Consider the following 23383-nt stretch of genomic DNA (forward strand, 5'->3'; position numbering starts at 1 on the left):
TCATGAAGTGCAAAGCACATACGAAAGTCACTGACATTATTTCCCGAGGTAATGATCTAGCAGATCGAACAGCCAAGCTTACAGCACAGACATCAGACATACCAGTTAACAAGACACCGACATCCACTCTAGAACAGACTACTTGTATGACAGTTAAGGACCCTACTCAGGATGTCATAGATATCCAGTTACATGCTACTCCCGAAGAAATCAAGAAATGGTCCGAACAAGGAGGGGTCCAGACAGATCAGGGATGGGTGACGAAGGGAAAAGCCACATGGTTTCTCCCCGACTCAATGGTTCAAGTCATTATTAATACCGCACATAGTCCTGCACATTTAGGAGAAAAAGCCATGATAGACAGTATCCAGAACATCTGGTTTAACAAGCATTTACGAGCTGCAGCCAAGCAGAAAGTCCGTACTTGTATGATATGTTGTCAATTCAATCCAGGTAAAAGTGTCCCGGTGGAACAAGGTGGATTCCAGCCCCCTGACCACCCTTTTGAAGTCCTCCAGATGGATTATATTCAGATGGAGCGATGTCGAGGTTTCAAGTATGTCCTTGTAGTTGTATGCGCTTTGTCCAGGTGGACAGAAGCATATCCAGTCCCAGATTACACAGCCGCGACCACTGCCAAGCAGTTGGTTCGTGAATATTTCCCCCGTTATGGACTCCCAAGGGTCGTATATTCTGATAACGGCCAGCCATTCTCATCTGAACTCATCCAGAAGCAGCCGGTCTCGTAGAGAGACATAATCAAACCTTGAAAATCCGCATTGCCAAAATCTGTCAAGAAAAAGGTGTAGACTGGTTAGTTGCCCTGCCAGTCGCTCTGTTCTATATGCGCATGGTCGCACATTCCAGATCAGGTCTGTCCCCTTATGAGGTCGTATTCGGCCGCCCCCCGAATGTATGGGGTACACCTACACCCCGAAGTATTACAGATGTTTCCAGTAATATGCTGACAGATTACCTAGCTTCCTTGATGTCTGCCCTACACTCTTGTCGTTCACAGGTTGCCGCCGCATTTCCAGACAATACCGAGGTGAAACCGCATGAAATCGTTCCAGGAAGCTTGGTTCTCGTCCGGAATTTTGATCGTTCGAGTCCGCTGGAGCCTCGCTGGAAGGAGCCGAAGTTGGTCCTCTTAACCACCCGTACGGCCGTGAAGTTGGAGGGCCGTAAGGGGTGGGTCCATCTGTCTCACGTCAAGAAATTTCATGGACTAAAACCTAAAACTTTTGCCAAGGATTGCATTTTACCTAAAGACTGCCAAAATACTATTCTCAAGGACTGTCCCGCAAATGACATTGATACCAAGCCTCCCCTGTTAGAGGAAACTCCGCAGCAGGAGTATAAAAAGAAGTTACGGTCTAGTAAAATAAGTCAGCCAGTTTAATTGTCTAAGTCCTCCCCTAGGTGAAACGGTTAGACAGGTATCTGACATGTATGAAATAGACCCCCATAGTGAGAGAGTTAGTCAAAACTCAATCCGATGTATCGTTTTTCTAAGTTTTATATTGTTTCTCAGCCTGATGGTTACCTGCACGAGTTATGCATTTCATTTATGTTTTCCAATTTCTCATGTAAATAAGTTTTCTAATGCTACAGTAGAGCACACGTTTAGTGATCTGCCTCCTCACGAACTATCTTATCGTCTTGCTATGCGCAACAATTCCTTTATCCCTATGTTACATTATTCACACCAGACCAGCAATGCCACTAATTGTTGGGTGTGTGGCCGACTCCCCCCTTTTCAGACACCGAAGGGAGTTCTGCCACTGTTTCCTTATCCGTTCTCACATAATGGCTCATGTGGAGCCTGGTCCATGTTAACGTCATCCTCAACTGATATGTCCCTTCTGAACAGTACATGTTTTCCAGACAAGCAAGGTCTCCCCCACAGAACAGGGTTAGATCTAGAAAATGAAGTTTATAATTTAGGTAATTATTCTTCGAATTTCATGGTCCTGAATGTTCAGTCTGATCCTACTCCAGACTTACCTGCTATTTCAGTATTACCAGTCAAAGGCGAATTATGTGTCCGAAATAACGGTTCCGTACATGTAGGACATAGTGATTGTACTACTATTGTCAAGTATAGTGACAGTGGGAAATCTATTTTCAAAGCTTCACGTCATTCTTATTTTGTTTGTGGTCAGACCGCATATGTTCGTCTGCCCCTCAATTGGGAGGGAACCTGTTACATTGCCTTCCTACTGCCACCAGTTTTTCTAGCCCCATCTGATTATCATAGAAACACACATCTAGTACACATTAGACATAGAAGGGAGATTGAGTCCCCGATTGTCGACCAAACTGAAACTGCTCTAGAACAGTATACAGATTTCAATAGAGGATTCTTTTTCTTTATAGGACCTATCCAGAATAGTAAGTTAATACGTAGATTAACCAGAACCCTTGAAGCAGTAGTGAATGAGACTGCTTCTGCTCTAGGTAACTTAACCGAAGAGCAATCTGCTATGAGATTTGTCGTGCTCCAAAATCGTCTCGTTCTTGACGTCATACTGGCCGATAGAGGAGGAGCATGTAGAGTCATCGGATCTAGTTGCTGCATTTTCATTCCTAATAACGCGCCGTCTGTTTATTCAGCTATAACCAGACTTCATAAAATTGCCCATCAGTTACACCAGAATCCAGGCACCTGGACATGGTCCGGTTGGTTTTGGAGTATTATTTCTGCCTGGGGATGGAAAATATTGTCATTTCTAGGTATTGCAGTAGCGATCATATTCAGTTGCTGCCTCTGTATACAATGTGGCCCTGCGATTTGCGGCATTTGTGCTACCTCTTGTATTCCTAGTCCCAAGTCCCGTCCTAAATCCCGTTCCAAGAAAATTCGAGACGAGCAAATGATACTGTATGAAATGATAGATGGTATCATGAATATTGATGTTTCCTGATGGAAACGTAGTGACAAGGAGGGAATGTGGAAAAGTAAATTTTGCCATGTTCTGTGTCCCTACGTGTCCCCCATCTTATGTTGTATGTGCATGATTAATATGCATATGTATTCCCCATGATCGATTAAAGACGCAATTACAGTTGTGTCCATCTCTAGTATGCCAGTTCCTAGTTCTCGTGAAAGCTACGAGCATCAGGCCTATGTAAAGCTACGTTGCCACGTTTCTCAGTGTGCATGTTATTTCATTATAAAGTCCCCGTTTCTAGGCCTCAAAAGGGCCCGGACTCAGATTCAGCTCCTGTCTCCTGAACCCTCTCCGAGGAGCGATACAGCCCCCACCTGTATCCCTGACCCTTCACTTACTTCCTGCCTCACAGTGCCCGGCTCGGCCTGGCTCTGCCTGTCAGTCTGCCAAGAGTATGTTATGATTCTAGTTATCAGTCCAGCTCTCCTTCTCTGCATTCCTAAGCTACTGAATCGCATCAATAGTTTCAGGCATCGTCTAGCCTTTACGTCTCCATGTAAGAGAAATACTGTATTTATGGTCATTTAATATTCCTCAACACACACTACATGTAGAACAATGCATGCACCAGTCTTAGTGTCTGTTAGCCTTTGCCCTGATAACTTTTGGATTCTATCAACATGTTCTCTAAACATCAGATACTAGATAGTGTTTAGGTACATGTCGCTCTGACTCTCCAGACTTTCGTCTCTCCTTCTAGCTCAGAAGTCATAGCCCCCAGCTTCTCCCTAGTTACACGTCATTGCCAGCTTGCGCGCACCACTAGGTTAGAGGTCCCGGCTCCTTAGGTAGCCCCCTCCATGTTTCCGCCCCATTTGTGACATATTCCGTTACGTTTACATCACATGTCTATGTATACGCCCTGTTCACGCCTCCTGTTACACCTCCTTTCTGCCTTATCTTTCGCGACTGTTGCTAACTCCACCCACTGTCACACCTACTGTATGTACTGTAATGCAATTGTTTTAGTATATATACTTGTGTATTGTTATTAAAAGCCAGCGCGCTCATTCCAACTCCTGCCCGACAGCTGTCGGGGCCCCCCTGTTGGCTAGCCATCCCAGATCTTGCCCGTGCAGGTTGTCCTGTTCCTGTCCTTTATGCTGTATTAAAACCTGCAAACTCCTACTACCTCGAATCTTGACTCTTATTTATTGAGCTATTTGTTATTGTTATGTCCAGTCAAAAATAGAGGTATTATTTATTTATTTACCACAGCCTTACTGACCATCGGTGAAGATTGTCACTTTGAGCTGTTCTGAAATGCTGCAAGGTCTTGTCAAAGCAACTAGTTCAGCAACTTGTGCTGAATATGCTCCTAACAACCATGAATCTTTAACAACATCTGCAACTGTATAGGCAGCATAAACAACTTTCAGATTTCCTTCCTAATCTCGCAAACAGGAACCATCAACAAACAATAAATGGTCAGATTCATGCAAAGGTACATCTTCAATGTCAGGTCTCGGCTTGGTGCATAATTCAGTCAAATCCAAGCAATCATGTTCAACTTCATCTTTCACAGCTTCATTTCCAGGCAATGGCAACAAAGTGGGTGGGTTTAAAATAGTACACTTCTTAAGGGTTATAGTCTCTGCACCCAAAAGAATCTGATCATTTTTAGTAGTCGGCTATTGGTGAGGTACTGCGTCTAAGTACGGGTTAACAGTACTTTGACTGAATGTGGCACAAACACAGTGATTGGCTATCCCATGACTATGTTTTTACACTGTTCAAGTCTCCCACACGCAGATGCAACCACTTTCAAACATTTCAGGCAATGCAGCAGCAGCAGGATCTAGGGTTGCAGAGAAATAGGAAATCGGTGTGCGAGTACTTCCATGCATTTGTGTCAATACTGTAAGAGCGCAGCCTTCCCTTTCACTACAAAATAACACAAAGCACTTTTTATAATCAGGCATTCCCAGAGCTGTGCCCGGCAAAGGCATTCTCGCAGCTCAGTGAAGACATTTATACAACTGTCATCTCAAGGTACCGGATCTAACATGTCTTTATGTGTCAACCTCTTAAAAGGTTTTGCTGTGAAGTAAATGTTCAGAATCCATTGTCAACAGTAGTTCACAATTTCTAGGAACATCCAGACCTCTTTTTGGGTAGTTGGTGGACAGATGTTAACAATGATATGTTATGTTATAACAATGTAATTAGCACAGTCATACCCGTGGGTGTCTTGGCGCTATAGAGATTCTCTCTTGTGACACTTTTCTTGCTCCCTTTTTACAGTGATGTCCTAAGTACAGGACTTCAGTTTGACAAAATTGGAGCTTAGTCGGGGGTACTTTATGTCCATTTTCAACCAGATGATTCAAAAGAGAAAAGATATCAGTCATGCAAGTCATCACTATATTGCACTAGCACTGAATGATTTGGCATTACGAGAAACTTAAGATTCTATTTGAGAATCTGATTAAAGGTTGAGGGCCTTTCCGTATACACTTGTGGGATTCAGCACCATGCCAAAACTCAACTGCCAAAACGAAAAGCAAACATATACTGGCTATCCTCATGAAAGGGATAGAAAAGAAGGCCTTGCATGACATCTATGACAGAGAACAATTTGGCCTCGCTGGAAACGGAAGTAGTATCACAGCTGGATTCGATACCACCAGACAACAAGGAATAACAATAGTATTCACCTTTCTTAGGTCTTGTAATATCCGATACTTGCTGTTCAGCTTCTGTAAAACCATAATGGGTGAATTACATAGACTCCACATTATGTCCTTCAGGATCCCTTGTTCAGTCATTGAGTTGATCACAGTAGTAATACTGGCAGTAGTATCAGGAGTCAAATTCTACTGTGGGATTCTTGGATATTCTGCATTGGTTTCACTGTGATTCAGACAGTTTTTACACCTTCATTCAGTCCAAAATATTTACCTGTAAAGTCCCAGACTTTTGGTAACACAGTGTCTCTCAATTCAATAGGTAAGTCATTTCTCGTTAATAAGGGGTACATCCCTATGTCAAATATTTGTCTAGCAAGTTTAAAGACAACATATTAATCGTTGATATGAAATTCAAAACCCTTTGGAGTGCAATAGATAGAACAATTACGTTTGCGCAGCAAGTATTGTCCAAGTAGATTAACTGGACTCAAATCACACACCAAAAAACGATGTTGATCCTCAAAAGACCCTATTTTAACAGGAAGTGCTTCAGAAATTGGGGTGGACAGCTATTTATTTGTGACTTGGATTATTTTCCCTGAGAGGGATAAGTTAGGAACCTCCTCTGTTCTTACAGTGAGCTGCTAGCACCAGTGTCATAAAGGAATGAGACATGACTCCCATTTACCTTTCCATCAACATATGGACCACTCGGGTCTACCTCTAAGGCTGCCCCAAGCAAGCAGCCCTCCTCCCCCTCAGGCACCATCATGCTGACCGGTATGGGTTGAAATCATGTCTGACCCAAATCCTGTTGTGATGCACCTTGATTTGGGAAAGAGTTTCTGTTTAGTACACTGGAGATGGTGCACCTGTTTTGGGATCCCTATCTGGTTCTGCATCAGGCCAATCTATAGACATTTTACGTTTTGTCCAAATGACTCCTGAAAACACAATTTCAAAGTGTTCAAATCAGTCTATAAAACTTTTGAAATGTTCACAAACCTCTCAATTTGTCTCAATTTTGTGAATTTATTTGTGAAAGACAAAATATCAGACATAGTCCAAAGGCACATGTACATACCCTCCACCGGGTACTTCTTTCATAGGAAGCATTTGCATTTTCTAATTCAAGAAGTCATCATCTATGTTGCTACCTTCTCCTGTTTCGGCATCACGCTTGTCTATATATGTCCTCTTTTCTTTTATGTTTTCCCCTAACTTTTCCTTCTACTGTTAACATAGAATACATTCTAGTTCCCTCAATGTTATCAGCTATCCTTGCTTTCTGTTGTGCATCCCATCTAACCACTGTGTACAGGTCTACAGCTCTTCTACACCTTCCCTTATATTTTTCTTCTCTTTCTGATGGGCTATGTGTGATGGGGAAATACTGGCACCCTCCCAGGAGCAAATGAATGAAACACACCAGACATAGCAGGTTTGCCCAGAAACAGAGTGACATTTATTTATTGGTACCAAAAGGATGCATCATTGCTAATTAGCAAGGAAGAAGTCAGATCTGCCACCTTAGAGGCTCTCATACTGCTTCTTCCCAGAGTGACAGGTTTCTAGGTGCTGTATACATTGAGTAATGCCAAGTCAGCAGAACTAGAATAAGGCACCAAGCCAAATATGGCTAACATGGATGTGCAATGTTTGCACCATGCAAATTATAAACAGCCAGATATGGGCAGACCAGAAAGAGTGGCTTGGTACTGTGTAAGCAACTTGCACAACCGGAATAAGAAATATCATATAGTCAAGACAGGCAAAGTGACCTCTAAGGGGGTACAGAATAGCTTGTTGAAGCTTGTCCAGTCAAGGTCGGATAGGAAGCCCTTTGGGGCTCCAGACCTCATGTTAATGTGATATATCTAAGCATGATATCTTTTGAAGTGCATACACTTGAATTTATATATGGATATTCATATATATTTTGCAACAATCATCCATTTTGGATAGACCTATCCAACATTAGTGTAAAACCAAAATATATATATGTATATATGAAGGAAACATTAGTTACATATCTTTGGATAGCATTACACAGTTTTTGCATAAAATGCATATATTGTCACATTAATACATCCTGATGAGATCATTATTATATCAGCAGGCTGTTGTGATACCGGCAGCATACTAATTAAGTGTCCAACAAATAATGCATAGTGCTACAGTGTCACTTAGTCACTCAGTTCCCGGGCACTTTCTGGAAGTGTCAGTAATTTAAAGTCACACGGTGAGTGGTCATCTCCTTCTTCTCCTGGTTCGCAGTTGTCTTGTTCAGGGGTGGTTTCACGGACCTGTCCTGCTTTGTCCTCTTCAGTCTATTTTTCGCCAGCTGCAGACCATCACCTTTCTTCGAGACTGCGTTGTGTACTTCACTCAACAGCATCAGTAGATGTTGAGTCCCTCTGACACTTTATGATGGGCCCTCATGGATTATAGAAATGGTCTGGTCTGTCCTCTTCTTGACTGCTGTGTTGTGCAGGTCCTCTTGTGACAGATGGTCATCACTTTCTGATACCGTCCTCTCAGGATTTGGGGCTCTGCCTTGCATCTTCTCCCCTCAATCCATTCATGGCGTTGGTTCACCGTCTGTGGTCCAGTTCACCTAGAACTAAAAGAAACAGCTTTTATTTTTCTCACCATGACCATGTCTCCATAATCGCTTTAGAAATCTTTGCCACATTGCAGGCAGTACGAAAGTCAGAGCATCAGGCCATTTCAGGCCTGTTCCATAGTCCTTTACTAATAATCTATTTTTTATTTTTTATTTTGGAGCTCATTTACTCCTCCTGGCCTAAAGTTGGAGGGTGGTATGGAATCTGCATGTTATACTTTATTCCCCAAAACAACCTCTTTAGCATAAACGTAGTCACTAAGTGATCTCCTTTTATCGCTATTTATGCCATGGTAGGTCCCTAGCATGAAGAGATGGCTTTCCTGAAGTACTGCGCCCCAGTTGCGGCATTATTCTTCCCTGTTGGATACACCTCCATTGATTTTGAAAACAGTCTTGTAAGGGAAAGGAACATACTGCGTGGGAACACAGGCATCTCATCCTGGTAGGCCCACACTCTCTTCATTATTCGGTTCACATCCATCATCAATCCTCCCTCTATGGTCATCTGGTGTTGGAGACCATTGTGCTTCCTTTACATTAGCTTACAACTATTGTCTCTGAATGAGCTGTATTTTTTGCATGCTTTGTTCATTAGTCCCATCTGCACTGGCTGTAACATGCTTTCATTTAATGCTGTGTCAGCAATGGCATCACCTTTGGCTAACTTAGTATTAGATCCTGTGTAGGCTTCACATTTTATTACTGCTATCCAGGTTTATATTAGTATTGCTGTAAACAAGGTCCTTACTAAAGGACCATTTTTAATAAGGCGCCCTTTTCTGTTATGAATCTGTAATATTCCCACAGCTGGCCACAAATTAGAACTGCAAAGCATAATGTGAGTTAGTGTAAATGTTAACAGTTTTACCCTTGACTAGTATTCATGCTTTTGTTGCAGCATACAGCTTATCTTACTGGGTAGATGTTACAAGTGGCGGAGCTGCACTTCATCTATTGCTGTAGCATACCCTACTCTGGAATCAGTGTCTATCAGTCTGCTGTAGAAACCATCAGTGTACCACTCATAGTCTATCTTTACTAATATTGTCTAATCTTGGTGTGGTGCCATTTTCTACAATCTCAACACCAATTTACTTAGGGTCTCATCTGTTTCTAAGAGAATGGATCTCATCAGAATAATATATTGCAGGTAATACGTTTGCCAAATGAACAGGTGGGCATCTTATTATAACATTACAATTTAGAGAACAGGGTGCCATTATAACCAATGTGCCTTCCAGCAGAAAACGCTGGGTCGATCCAGACAACAACAACAACCACAACCATAACAAGTGTGGCACCAAGACAATACAGATATAGTCCAACACCATGAGAGCTGTCCTCTCCACCATCACAGCTGCTGACCCCTAATAATTACAGAAAGCAAAGTCATATAGTTGTGACCCACAGGCCTTTCTTTTCCAGCTCTGTCAGCACATCATTGGCAGCACCACTTCATTTGCAATGGTATTTTGCTCTGAAACAGAGATGGAAAGGCAGTTTGTAGTCAGGCAGTCCCTATGATGTTGCAGTACACAATGTCTCTTTCAATTTCTTGAAACAGTTTGCAAGTTCATTAGTCATAGCATCTGCATTCATGGACCCATTGGTGGCAGCAGTTCATTATCCCCAGGAAGGACATAATTCCTTTCTTGGTGGGCAGGAGCTGAATGCCCTGCAACAATTTTATTTTGTCAGGTGGCATGCAGCATGTACCTTGGAATATCTCATTACCCAGGTAAGTCACCTCTTTTTGGCAGCATTGGCATTTTGACAATGAGGCTTCTCTTCTGGAGGTAGTTCAGCAGAACTACAGTGTCTTTTTCACAAGCTTTCACAGGCCTCAAGTGATGGAGATGTCACAAGGAAGTCATCAACCTACTGCAAGACGATGCTACCACCTTCCAGGCATAGGTGGCACAAGTCTCTCTTTACTGCATGCTCCTTGACATTGGGACTCACAGTGAACGAAGTGTACTGGGTATCCCAGCACAACGGCAAAGAGGCTTTCACTCTGTAGATGGACGTTAATGCTAAAACTCACTGAGGAGAGAAAAATACTCTGCCTCTACAGTTATAAATAATAATATAGTACTGGTGACAGGCCCAACAGGCTCTAAGGGAATCACAAGTTCATAAGGTAATGACTTTATGGGGACAGCATGTTTTCACCACCCTCTCTTTTTATTTAATTTAATTTTATTTATTTTAAATATCACTTTATGGTGAGGGCATTTTTCTGAAACCTCTCCATTCCCTAGATCAATAACCTTATTGTTAGTTATGTGTACATCCATCCATTTCCTTTTCATATGTAACAAACTGCAGTCTAACAGCATCATTCATCATCTCTCAACACATCCACACGTGCTCTACAGGGGGTGCATACAACAGAGAAATCTTACTGAAGCTGCACGCAGCAAGTGCCCAGTTCTAACCCATCCTTAGGTATTTGTGAGTAAATTCTATTTATTTAAAATATATATGTATATACTGCAGCAAACAAATATATTTATTTATATTAAAATTGTGAAATGTATCCCTTTATCTCCCACGTTAGTGGAAACATCTTCCACCTTAGTGGAAACATGAGATTCTCCTTGGGCATGTCTGATATCTTCATCCTGAAACACTGTGCAACAATAGAACTGATACCATACTCTTATCTACTCTCTGGTATCTACGCTGCACCCTTTGATAATGTTATTCAGTGAGATAAACCCCACCCTGCTTTTCTCCTACAAAGGTATTAATTCTCAAGAAAACAGTGATATCCCCATCTGCTCCTAACAGAATATGCAATATTTCCTTTAGCTAATGGTACCTAAAACAGATCTGTGGTGTCCAATCTAGTTCCAGGAAGGCCTAATCAAGGACATAATGTCATTGTAACAACTAGGTAAATTCTTCCATTTATTAAATGTAGTTAAATTACTAATGACGATATCCCTAATATTATTAACATGAATTGAAAATTAATTTTGACCCTAATTTCCCTAGGCACATTATAGCCTCAGACATCATTAGAGCAACATGTATTACCTGTAGTGTTGTACCCTACAATGGTAGAATCAGGATATTTAATTAATACAAAAAAATCAGTTTATTAAACTACTCTGTAACATTATAGGCTTTCATAGTGTAATGTAGAAATCACATACTGTCACAGTGACTTCCTGCGTTCTGTTCGAGTAGCCACCAATTACTCCTATAATGTGAATGCCTTTTAATATTTAATATCATGTATCTAAGGAGAGTCAAATCTACTCCACATCAATGATAAATTCAGCTTACACTACTTACATTTTGAGTTTTCTTGAAATTACATTATAAAGTCCTATTCCATAAGAGGGCTGCAACATTCTGCATCTTTTTTTAATATTTGTTATGTCCTAGTTTTATAAAAACACACAAATTTGTTTTTCCTTATGAGGCCTACTTTTTTATATTTAGTGCCTTTTCCTAGGAAAAGTCAGTTTTAACATTACCATGTAACAATTAGTATTAAAGACCCACTGAGCTAAGCATGTCTGTCTCTGATCAAACTGCTTGCTCTGTGTAAAATCACCCCTCCTTTACAAATCTATTCCAGCCTGACCCTAGGACCTTTTCTGCTCTCTTTGACACGTCCTGGGTTGACAGTTGCCAAAAGCCTCTGATTCTTAAATGTTGTAAACTCTGACTGCACTACTGACGGTGGTTCCAGTATAAATTTGTACACAAGTTTTCAAAGTTTAGTAATATGAGGCTATGTATAATGCTCCCAGAATACTCTCGTATTATATGCAAATATTTGCAGACACTTGAAAGGAAGTGTGATGATGCTTTGCTTTCAAAATAAAATGTTCACGAAAAATGCAAGTAGGAAAAACAATTAGCTAACCTACTGTAATATTTTAGGTACCATATCTTGGCAGCATTATTTAGTAACATGTTGATGTATGCTAGTAGTTCCCAAAAATATTCATAATGGAAAATCAGTTTAACCAGTTTAAATACATTTATAGAAAACAAAAATAAAAAAGCATTGCCAAAGCCAATAGGTCTGAAATTGGAGGTCAGTCTTTTGTTTGTTTTTTCAATGCGTGATTGTTTAGGCATGGTTTTTGTAAACCCATATCAGTGTTGGAGCTGCTGGGCCCTCACCATTCTAACAAGCATTGGCAAAATCAAAAATCGTTTTTGGTCTCAAAAAGTACACATTGCCACAGGACGTCTGGGCACTATACAAAACTACTTTGTGTGTCAATATGCTCCTTGTGAAAGAGCTGAATACTGTCACTAACAGTGAGCCCAGCTGATAGAGAGAGTGAGTGACAGGCAGAATTTTAATATACGCAAAAGGTCATGGCTAACGCCAGGCCTAAATAGAGGCCCAATTATTAAAGAAAGTCTCAAAAGTGCATGCATGGTATATATCCTTGCATATATATTGTTTCCTTGAGTTCACAAGAATTTACAGAAGTAGGCCAAGAAATAGTACTCCTAGAAAATATTTGTGAACTGCATTTTTCCATGAGCAAATTTACAATTGTAGATTTACTCATGTGAAAATCTGAATGTTTCCAAGTTCACTTTTCCTCCAACCTCTTTTTTCCTAACCCTGGAAGAGGTTTTAAGTCTGCCACTGTCAAGAGTACAACTCCAACCTTTTTCATTATGAGTACAGCCACTTAACATATTTTATATAATTCATATTCTTACCTTAATTTGAATTTTTCTCTCCTGATGGTTTTTTAAACAGCTTTCTAGTGAGCTTACCATGATGTTCATCTGAGATCCTGTCTTGTGAAATCTTGCTTTTTTACTCACCATGTGCGCTTACACCCTGAAAGATAAATTCAAAAGGTCTCCTACTAGGGAAAAGTTGTTAGTTAGTGGATAGAATGAGTTAAAAAGAGGGAAATCAACGGTTATGGACCAGCCAGAGACATCACATATAAAACCAATTTCCTTCTCTCATGCACTAATGCGCTCCATTTTTTATATAAATCAAGGAAACATAGAGGTCTAGTACTGAAGATCAATGCCCTATTCAAATGCACGGATATTTCAAAATCATTTCCCTGTGTTCTGGTGCAACCCGCAAATCAGAAGCTCCACTCACTATATTCTGGGAGGGTTTCTTTTTCTGGGTAAAATCAATACCCCATCCTAGCATAGGGTCTACTGCAATGGATTTTTATAAAACCCCCGAAGGGTCTATCCATTTGTCATTATTTATTGACATAAAGTAACTTAGTTACTTTTCAGTCACCTGCTTCACTACTTTTTATATGTGTAGGTACACATAAATTATTCTCTAACTCAGGCTCTCCTGCAGTGTATGTCACATATCAATTAGTGAATTGATACAGAGAATATTTTAAAAACATTCTCTACAGTCACCTTGTCTATTTTAAATACCAGTCAATGCCCCTTTTATTAATAGAGTGTCATGCTGGGATTGGTTAGTTAGCATACAGCTGCGCTGAGATTGGTTGATTACATCATAGAGAGTCACGCTATTATTGGGAGATGTGATCAGACCTGTTAGCGTAGGAGTAGACGCACCACATGAGGATATGCCAGAATACATCGTAATGAATGATGAAGGATTACATCCATGTATTTGGCTCAAACAATGGCACAAAATTACAGAAAACTAAGTGGTATTACAGTTTCCTCCATATGGGACACTTAATTTGAGAATCATAGAGAATTTTAGGAGAAAGTTATACAAAATTAGACCGCCTCCTAGACCTGCTCAATTTGAGGCATTAAATACTTGGGAACACATTGTTGGGATCTGACTTCTTCCTTGCTAATTAGCAATGATGCATGCTTTTGGTACCAATAAATACATTTCACTCTGTTTCTGAGCAAACCGGGTATGTCTGGTGAGTTTCATTCATTTGCTCCTAGGAGGGTGCCAGTATTTCCCCATCAAAATGATGTCAGAAGTGGGATATTGGAGGACTGTGATGTCACCAGTTGGTAAGTGAGATGTAAGCTAAATAACTAACTTGCCTTGATGCAAGGGACCTTTCAGTCATTCAAATGCGTATTTAACACTCTGTGACATAGATCTCAATCCAAGCTTCTGACCTTGTCAATGTGAATGCCTTTGAGCCATGTTCTTTTGCAGCACATCTGCTGTTCTGCATGGCTCTGAGTCATTAAAAATTGAGCTATGATGCAGACAGCACAGGCTACGTCATTGTGCCTTTTTCCGTGAGAGGTGTATTCCTCTCAAAAGTAATGACTTGGACAAGGACAAAGAGATGATAGGTGGTTGGAAAGAAAATGAACTGTTATAAAGTTGTTTTCTCATAATATCCCGGTGTTAATGCCAAACATGTGTTGAGTATATATTTATTTTTCAGGAATGAAGCAACCCTCTTTGTGAGCATAAAAACATGTACGTTGTATAATGCAATCAGCCGGCGTTAACATTTATGGTGACTTCAAAAAAACAACACAAGCACTGAACAATATTGTATAGTTGACACTATGAGGTATTGTTAAGTGCTAAAACATTTGCGATAAAGTCCTGAGTTAGCAAGACTGATGGCTATTTTACACAGAAAATATTACTGCTACCCCCGTGTAATATTTACTGCACAGCAACTGTCTTCAGACTCTATTTCACTGGATTTACAATGAAACATTCATGGAATCACACCTACTCTCCTGCAAGGCTGGGGTGCCAAGGCCTGTCACGCAACGGATTGAGGTGAACTGCACACAGCAGCCACCTCACCCAAACGCACATAGATTGGATTGAACACTGCCTCGGTGCCCTTTACCCATTGAAGTAATAAATAAATGTTGACGTAATGTATGGGGTGCAACAACTGGTCAAACTGTACAAAACAGTGAGGACTGTTTCAAGCTTTTGCACTTTACCTCAGTGCTTAATTTGTGCAGGAGCTTTCAGGTGCTAAGTACCAGCACTTTTTTAACAGAGCCGGGGCTATTGAATTTTTCTCCCCAGTGAGATGAACCCAATATTTATTAAAAAGAAATGTACCTACCTGTCCTGTGTCCTGTGTCGTTCTCCTTCCTGCAGGATGGCCCACCCAGGTCCAGGCATGATGACTGCATCATGTTAGTGATGTCAGTAGTGCACACCTGCCTTTCAAGGAGCATTTTCTTTCGCATTGGTTAATTATTACAGTTGAGGGCGGGCTGATGGGTGAGCTGAGGGCAAGGCAGACTGGGACCTGGAGAGTTCCGGTCTCCGCTATAAACTAAATACAACATTGTCGAAGTAATAAAAAAGAGCATAGCTGCTTTCTGTTAACAGCTAACATGCACTGAAATGAAAACCCAACCAAAGCAGACCATAAATTATTCCTTTTGACTTGTCATTTGCATTGCATTCCATGGTGGGCCCCTAAGGCCTGGGCCGGGGGCCCACCAAAACACATTATTTGCCAGCGAGCTAATGGAGCCAGTGCCAAGGAGACTGCAGGTCACAGGTAAGAGAGTAGTAGATAGTACTACAACAAGTTGCTATTAATTAATCTGGAACAGTTTTACTATTGTGTGTCCTCTTCACCAATTTCTTTGAAGCAAATAAATGTATAAGTTAACTGTCAACTCTGCTTTTTCAAGCTCAGCACCTCGTGACTCAACGGCCCCTTTCCTCTGCCCCACCTGACCTACCAATTTATGGGTTACCAGAGTAAATTGCCAGTGCCAGTGCTTTTGCGCATATGTAAACCGGCATGTTCTTCTTTTTTGCAGAATCTGCAAATGAAACAGGGCAGGTTACAGCACTTGTCTGCAGCTGCAGTACAAGTTTTAGGCAAAACCCAGTGACACACGTATGGACAGAAGTTCCTGCAGGTTAACTATGTTTGTGTTTCTAGCACAAATTGGTCCAATGTAGGACCCCTGGCTCTAGCATCTCCATTCTTGTAGTAACGCAGTTGAATGATTATCAGACAGGTCTAGTGTGTGAACACTCACAGATATTTTAAATTTGTGCATTCATCTCAAAGGCCCGGACTGTGGCACGTTTCCTGTGGCAGTTTCCATCTGCACTGCTTCCCCGTCAGCACAAGGCAATATCAAATGAATACTACACTCTACGGGCAATCTGCTTAGAGAATCTCCAGGCTCCATGTCTCATGGCGACTGATGGAGTTAAAATGAGATTGACTCTTTCCAAAAACAAGGGGTTGTTTCACTTTGAAAAATTGTTCTTTTGAGCTTGAAACTAATTAAAGCAGCAGAATGTAAACAATGCACGCTATATTATTTGTGTTTTGGCCCAATAAAAAAATACCACTCTCACGCTCGCACACACATTTTTCGCACACACTTTGTGCCCCTTTCATATAATTTACACTAGCACACCCACAGTTATCTTCTGGCTGCCTGGCCACTTCATCATTCGGCAAAGGGATGAATTAGCACTGTTTCTGTTTGAAGTAATTTGTAGCTGCTTAACTTGGGAATTTCTCAGGAGGCTGGAAGGGAGAGGGTTGATTTTCTGTTGCCTTGAACATTCATCACCACTTTTTCTCACAGTTTACCCTACTTCAAGCTTGGAATGGTTAGAGGAGACTGGAATGTTTTGTTTATGTCCATATGGAGTAATTCTAAACAAAAGCGGACATTGCGTGGCGATAAACAACTTCGAGGACCTTATTAAGCAGGAAATTAAATATGAACAGCAATTGCAAAAAGAGCCCAACTTTTGTCTATGAAGTATTGGTGTGGCTCATGTAAAAATCATAGATTGTATAAATATTATATATAATATCACAATGAATCACGTCTTGTTCTCTGTGGTAGGGCCAAGGCTGCTGCTGTATTTAGGGTGATGCGGTTGCGAAACATTATGTTATGATCGGATATTGCTACTGCGAGCCTGCATTCCTGCTTTCTTGCAAGTGTATTGCATTGATTGATGCTTCTGTTTTGGAGGGTCAGGTCCGGTTGCAGCTAGGGAGAAGGGGTGGGGTAGTCAGGTGTGAATAAGTGACATTCCAGAATAAGCATCATCAGAAAGGAACAGCAGGGCTTTAATTTCAGAGTTTACCCGGGTCCACTTGCTGCAGCACTGGACTCCTTCTAATGGCTCTCTATCCACTGCCGAGCACCTGCAAGGGTTCTGCAAGTCATATCCTGACAGCCTGTGTATACAGGAGCTTATGGGGCCTTGATGGGCTTCCTGTGGGCTAGGGATGTGGAGGTGAGAGGTCATGGGTGTGTGGTGCTCAGTCTTCCACCTCTCTGGGTGGATGCGTGGTGCTTTCAGACTTACAACCCTATGGGTGACAAGCACCCCCTCAGGATCTTGCTGTGCCACAGCTTGGCCCAATTGGCTTCGTTGACAAGTGGCAAGTGACTGACCCTCAGCCACAGGTGCACTATACAGGGTATAGACTGTCCTGTAGTGCATCCTTATGGCGATGCACATGGCTAATTTCCTGACCTTTCATCCTGTAGATTTTGGTCTAACCCTTGTTATGGCACGTTCAGCAATACTAGTTCTGGGTGTGGGTGGGTGGAGCCAATAGAGGAAGTGGGTGGAGTCAGTGGAGTGAGTGGGTGGAGCCAGGGTGTGTGGGTGTTGCCTCCTTAAAAAATTAGAGGACCTGCACTTAATATTTTACAAATTAAGCACTGCCTCAGATGCAAGGTGTTTAAGTTTCCAAGTGCAACGCATTTTAAACACATTTCTGGTTCTGTCAGCCAATAATAAGGGAGAATAAAGTGTCTATCCGAGATAATAAAGTGTCTTTCCAAGGAGGGAATGGAAATGGAATACCTTATATCTACTGAGGGTGTAGGAGACATGATGGCGCCACTGGGAAAGCCATTTTTCTCATAGAGAAAATGAAATGGCACCTTTGTGTCACATATTTGTATGCAGAACTTTTCACATTGTTGATGAAGATAGGCATACACGTTATGTATTTGCCTTCTCCAGGAAATCTGCATCTTTAAATACCTAACAATGACGATGGGCAGGAGATAAATAAGGGGCTGGACTGAGGTCAGGGTTTGGGCTGAGGTCAGGAGGTGGGCTGAGGCCTTGTGAGCTGCTCAAAGAGCATCAGTTTTTATTGGGGGAGTGAGTCGGGGTCAGATGTGTCTGAATTTATGTAAACGGGATTGCTGAAGTCTGCCGGGGACTTAAGCTGAGTGGGCGACAGGGGACATAGAGGAGGGACGAACTGAGATGACGTCACGCTGTCATACCTGTTAATAAGCCCCACATCACAGCCTAGTTAGCGGTCGGTCACAAGTTGTTTTAACAACTGCATAGGTCCGTAAAGTTGAATCCTGGTTTGTGACCTGGTTTTAAGAAGTAGACCAAGCATGACTCAGCAGAAGGCACATGACCCTTTTGTACCCTTAACCACACTGCATTATGCACGTAGACAGCTGAATAACACAAGCCCAGATGCTGACACTGAGGCCTTTCTTGCAAACCTAGCATGCAGTGCGTTTCATGGCTGGATGTGACTAATACCTTGGAACATAGTTCAGACTAATATTGAAGCAAACCAGTAAAACACTAATTTCTTTTGAATAAGGCCTCACACAAGAAATATGAAATAATGATATGTTCTCTGCTGCGCAGCTACAATTTTTGCCTAGACTTACTTGCTGGCCTCCAGAGTATTCTTATGTGAAGAATTCAATGACAAACATCAGAATTTGGCGCAAGAGACAGACTGACAGAGAGAAAGGCGGATATCTACTGAGAAAGAGGGCACAAGATAGAAAATCAAGCAAATAATTGTGAAGAGAGAGTAAGGCAAATGTATGTTCTGTCACCCACTGATTCAGACGATAAATTAACATCCTAAGGACCGCACAATGAGTCATATGTGGATAGAGAGAATTCTATCCCAGGCGGGCAACTGGAGCCAAATTTGGGGGGGGGGCTGAAAAAGATTTGGGGGGGGGGGGTAATTCTTCCAGCCGTAACCAGACCGGCTGTAAAAAAGGATGAAAACACAACAAAAGCCTCATTTACACGTACACGGTCTTTGAAAGACCTGTTGAGTACTTCGGTGCGGCTGCAATTAGACGTCGCCAGCCCGCGAAGCTCTCAGCCCGGGCTGACAGAAACGACGGGGGGGCTGAAGCCCGGTGAGCCCAATGGGTGTTGCGCGCCTGTTCTATCCAGTCCTCATTCATCACCTAATTTCTCACAGATGGTAAGGTCCATAAGGAGTCCCAAATGATGAAGGGCGGTATCGTGTGGTGACTGATGGGTATCCTTATTTCTTAGGGTTACATCAGGATTAGCTAAACTTCTTTCTTTATCCTGTTTAGTTGCTTATATTGCATCGTATAAGGTATAAGGGGGCATATTATCAAGGACGGGCGATACATTATCGCCGCTTTGATCGGCAGGAAACTGCTGATAAAGCGGCGATAATGGGCTTGATAATATGCTCTATGAATTCCTGTCGAAGCCCATGTTAGATGTCATAAGGCACGACCCAACTCTGTGTAGTCCTGATAAGCAATCAATAGAAAGAAATGACAAAGAGTCGAGCCTAACAAAGAAATACACAAACTTAATTTCGGAGAGTAATAGCAGCACAATTCTTTTCATGAAATACTTCATCTCTGATTCCTCCTGCTTCTTTGCACTTTATTAAGAGATGTTATTATTACCAGGCGCTATGATGCTTAATGAACTGAGCTACAAAGGATGAAGGGTGCCTTGAGGTTGCACTTTCCTCTCTGCAGTGGGTGCTATAACGTTTCTCGAACAGTAACTAATAAATAACCAGTACTTTATTGCCTGGGAAATGGATGCAGATGGTTAATGGACTACGAACACCCATAAAAATTACACAAATACCACTATAAATAGAATCCCACAGATCTCGCTATTTATGCAGTTCCCCCCTATATCTCCGGACAATTCATTGAAAATTATGAAGACCCTTAAATTGGGCTCTCCATCCGACCCCTTCCCAGCCAAGACTCTAGTGTCATTAGCCAAGGTAATAAACCCCGCGGCTAAATTGGATCCTCAACACATCCCTGGAGTCCGGGCTCGTTCCAGAATGGTGGAAGAAAGCTAAAATACTTCCGCTGCTAAAAAAACAAGAGCAGACCCTGCGGCAGCCTCTAATTACAGGCCAATATCCTTGCTCCCACTTTTCTCGAAGGTTCTGGAAAAATATGTCAATGGGGTCATCACCACCTATGTTGAAGTCAATCATGTTTTCCACCAGAGTCAGTCCAGCTCCAGGTCTTATTTTAGCACTGAAACTGCGCTCCTTGAGGTCTTAGAGGCCATCAAAGAGACCTTAGACCGGGGAGGGAAGGCCGTGCTGATACTCCTGGATTTATCAGCGGCCTTTGATACTGTGCCCCACGACCTGCTCCTTCGGAGGCTTCAAGAATGTGGCTGTGGGGGCACGGTACTCATATGGTTTGCTTCGTTTCTGGATAATCACCAGCAAACGGTTTGGTTCCCTCCTTTCGCAGCACCCATCCCCCCTAAAGGTGGGTGTCTCACAGGGCTCAATCCTTAGTCCCACACTTTTTAACCTTTATCTGTCCCCCTTGGCGCATCTGGCTGAAGCCCATGGAGCGAAAATTGTATCTTATGTGGATGACACGCAACTGCTTTTCACCTGTGACAAAAAGTCAGACTTTAGAGGTGAGGCCATAACTGCCTGCCTCTCTGAGGTGTTTTCCTGGTTCCAGCTCCACCAATTTAAGTGTAATCCCGATAAATCGGAAATTATACTTTTCAGCCTCCTATTAGACAACGTGTGGCAAAACTGGTGGCAACAGGACATGTTCTCCCCCAGCACATTTGATAAGACTGTTAAAAATGTGGGTGTCAGGTTGAAGGATAACCTATCCATGATCTCCCAAGTACAAGCCGTGGTAGGCTCTTGTTTTGGAGTGCTTAAGATGCTTAGACAGTTCCTGCCCCTTCTGCCGGTAACACATAGACAAACGGTGGTCCAGGCATTGGTCCTATCTAGGTTGGACTACTTCAACAGCCTTTACCTGGGAATCCCAGAATACTTGTTAACACGCCTACAGGTGGTCCAGAATGCTGCGGCAAGGGCTGTCTATATGCTAGGGCCCAGAACTAGGATGTCTACCTACTTGAAAGCCATGCGTTGGCTGCCTATCCGTAAGAGGATTATGTTTAAAGCCAGGGTTCTAACCTTCAAATCTCTCCATGGGATGAGGGCCCCCTATTTCAGGAAGATATTCCAATTCTACTCCCCGCGTCTTGCTCTGAGGTCGGCTGTACGTCAGTTAGTTTGCATCCCTAAATCCTCCTATGCTGAATTGGAGGCCACTCCTTCCAGGTGCAAGCAGCACGACTCCGGAATAGTCTCCCCCCGGAACTCAGACAGATGCAGGATATTCTCCTTTTTAGAAAGTCATTGATGACCTGGCCTTATCAGCAATAGTGTGATTTCTGCATGATAGTGCCCACGGTTAGCGACTCACAGAATTTGTAGCGCCGGGACACTCAATTGAGGAGCCGCGTGCCTTATAAGTCCCTGATAACATTACATTACATTAACATCAGTGTGTTTGTTTATTTCGTTTTTACTATTTGTGATCTTTTCCAATTGCAAACATTGCAGTGTTTTATTTATACATATCTTTTGTTTCCACTGCTGTAGCATATCTCATCCTTCACCAGGTCCAGACTGGCCATAGCAGGCATTGGGTGTTTCCCCCGGGAGACTGGAATGGTGGGGTCCGGTTTTGCAGCGGTGGGAGACGTTTTTATTACCGGTGCTGCAATATGGGCCCCCAGTAACAAAAGCAGCAGTACTTCACACTTGCAACCCTCCCACCACCACCAGCCACACTTCCCTACCCGGGCCCCGTCTGACAAAATTGTTAGGGCTGCTTTGGGTTCCCAGTCCGGTCCTGTCCTTCGCAGGCATCACACGCTCACTGAGGTCGATGGTTCTTTGGACCCAGTAAGTGGTGATGTGGAACCACTAACACAACTACAATACAAACAAAATCAATTTAAGCACCATGGCCAATGTGGCCACAGAATGAAAACTCTAGTCGGAAATAAAGTTAAGGAGTTTTATTGCAGATTTAAGCTTAAAGTCATGTAGATGGTTCTCAGTAGCGAAATTACAAAAAATAAATAATAAGAAGGGGTTATCCAAAGTGACAGAATACGTTCAAACAGCCTAGCAATAACAAAAATAAACATGCAAGAAAAATATTGCTGAGATAACAGAAATCAAACGCTGCTCAGGATTAGCAATCATCAGTCAATTCATATTTAGAAGAGTCATACTTTAGGCCAGGCAGTGGAAACCCCTACAGCTAATCAAATAAGTAAAACACTTGTGTAGGGAGAGACACATTCGGGTAAATTTCAAAAAGCACAGAAAGGGAAAAAAAATTATTTGGAAAAAGGATAATCTCGGGCTGTAAACTAATTAAGGTGGGCGCAAAAAAATTAGGAGAGAAAAAAAAGAGCGTCAGCGTATCAGAAGCTCGATCAAGAGTCTTCTGAAAAGAACTAGGTAAAGATTTCTAGGTCTCAAAAGGGCATCGACGGGTCACAAACAGAGAGAAAAATACCTCTCCAAAGGGTGCAGCATTCAGGAACTCTTCATCAGCAAAAGCGTCTGGTTCAGGAATGTAAGCAGCATCTCTCCACAAAGACCAACTGAGCACTGTCATCTCAAAATTGTAAAATATTCTGATTCGCCAAAAGTATCAGTCCATGTCACCTTGAAGGGGCATCATCCAATAAAAGATAATCACACGACTCCGAGTTGACACATTCACCTCCTTTCCCAAGCTTTCCACAAGAACATCTTTAATCTGAGTGAGTCCAGGCAGGGTTGAAATGAATGTGTCACATTCAACATTCAAGGCCAACTGGGCGCATGTCTACTCCTTTAAACGATGAGTTATGTCACAAGAAGTTTGCTTCTCAGGAGAACGACATCGGTAAGAAGACTTCGCTTTAAAAATAATGTTTAATTATTTTCATGTGACTGCAAATACAGCTCTGCATGCCTAACTTAGTTATACTAACGCAAGAGAATTATAGCAATGCATTTAATTAATACATTTGAGAAAAACGCAAATAATATGTAAATTTATGGATTCAGCAGTAAAATATTTCATTAATATGAGTAATACATTTCATTTCAAATGGAAAAAGCTGTGTTAGTTCCTTTTAT

General features: G+C 42.0%; 1 long non-coding RNA gene across 1 annotated transcript; it reads right to left on the bottom strand.

The window, feature by feature from the left end:
• Positions 1–6677: 6677 nt before the first annotated feature.
• Positions 6678–22851, bottom strand: LOC144775569 (uncharacterized). Its single transcript, XR_013600555.1, has 3 exons — positions 22773–22851; positions 12918–13041; positions 6678–8207 (listed from the first exon to the last, which is right to left on the bottom strand). It is a non-coding gene; the product is annotated as an uncharacterized LOC144775569 (long non-coding RNA).
• Positions 22852–23383: the final 532 nt, after the last annotated feature.

The sequence above is a fragment of the Lissotriton helveticus genome, chromosome 1_1 (assembly GCF_964261635.1).
Source record: "Lissotriton helveticus chromosome 1_1, aLisHel1.1, whole genome shotgun sequence".
NCBI lineage: Eukaryota > Metazoa > Chordata > Amphibia > Caudata > Salamandridae > Lissotriton > Lissotriton helveticus.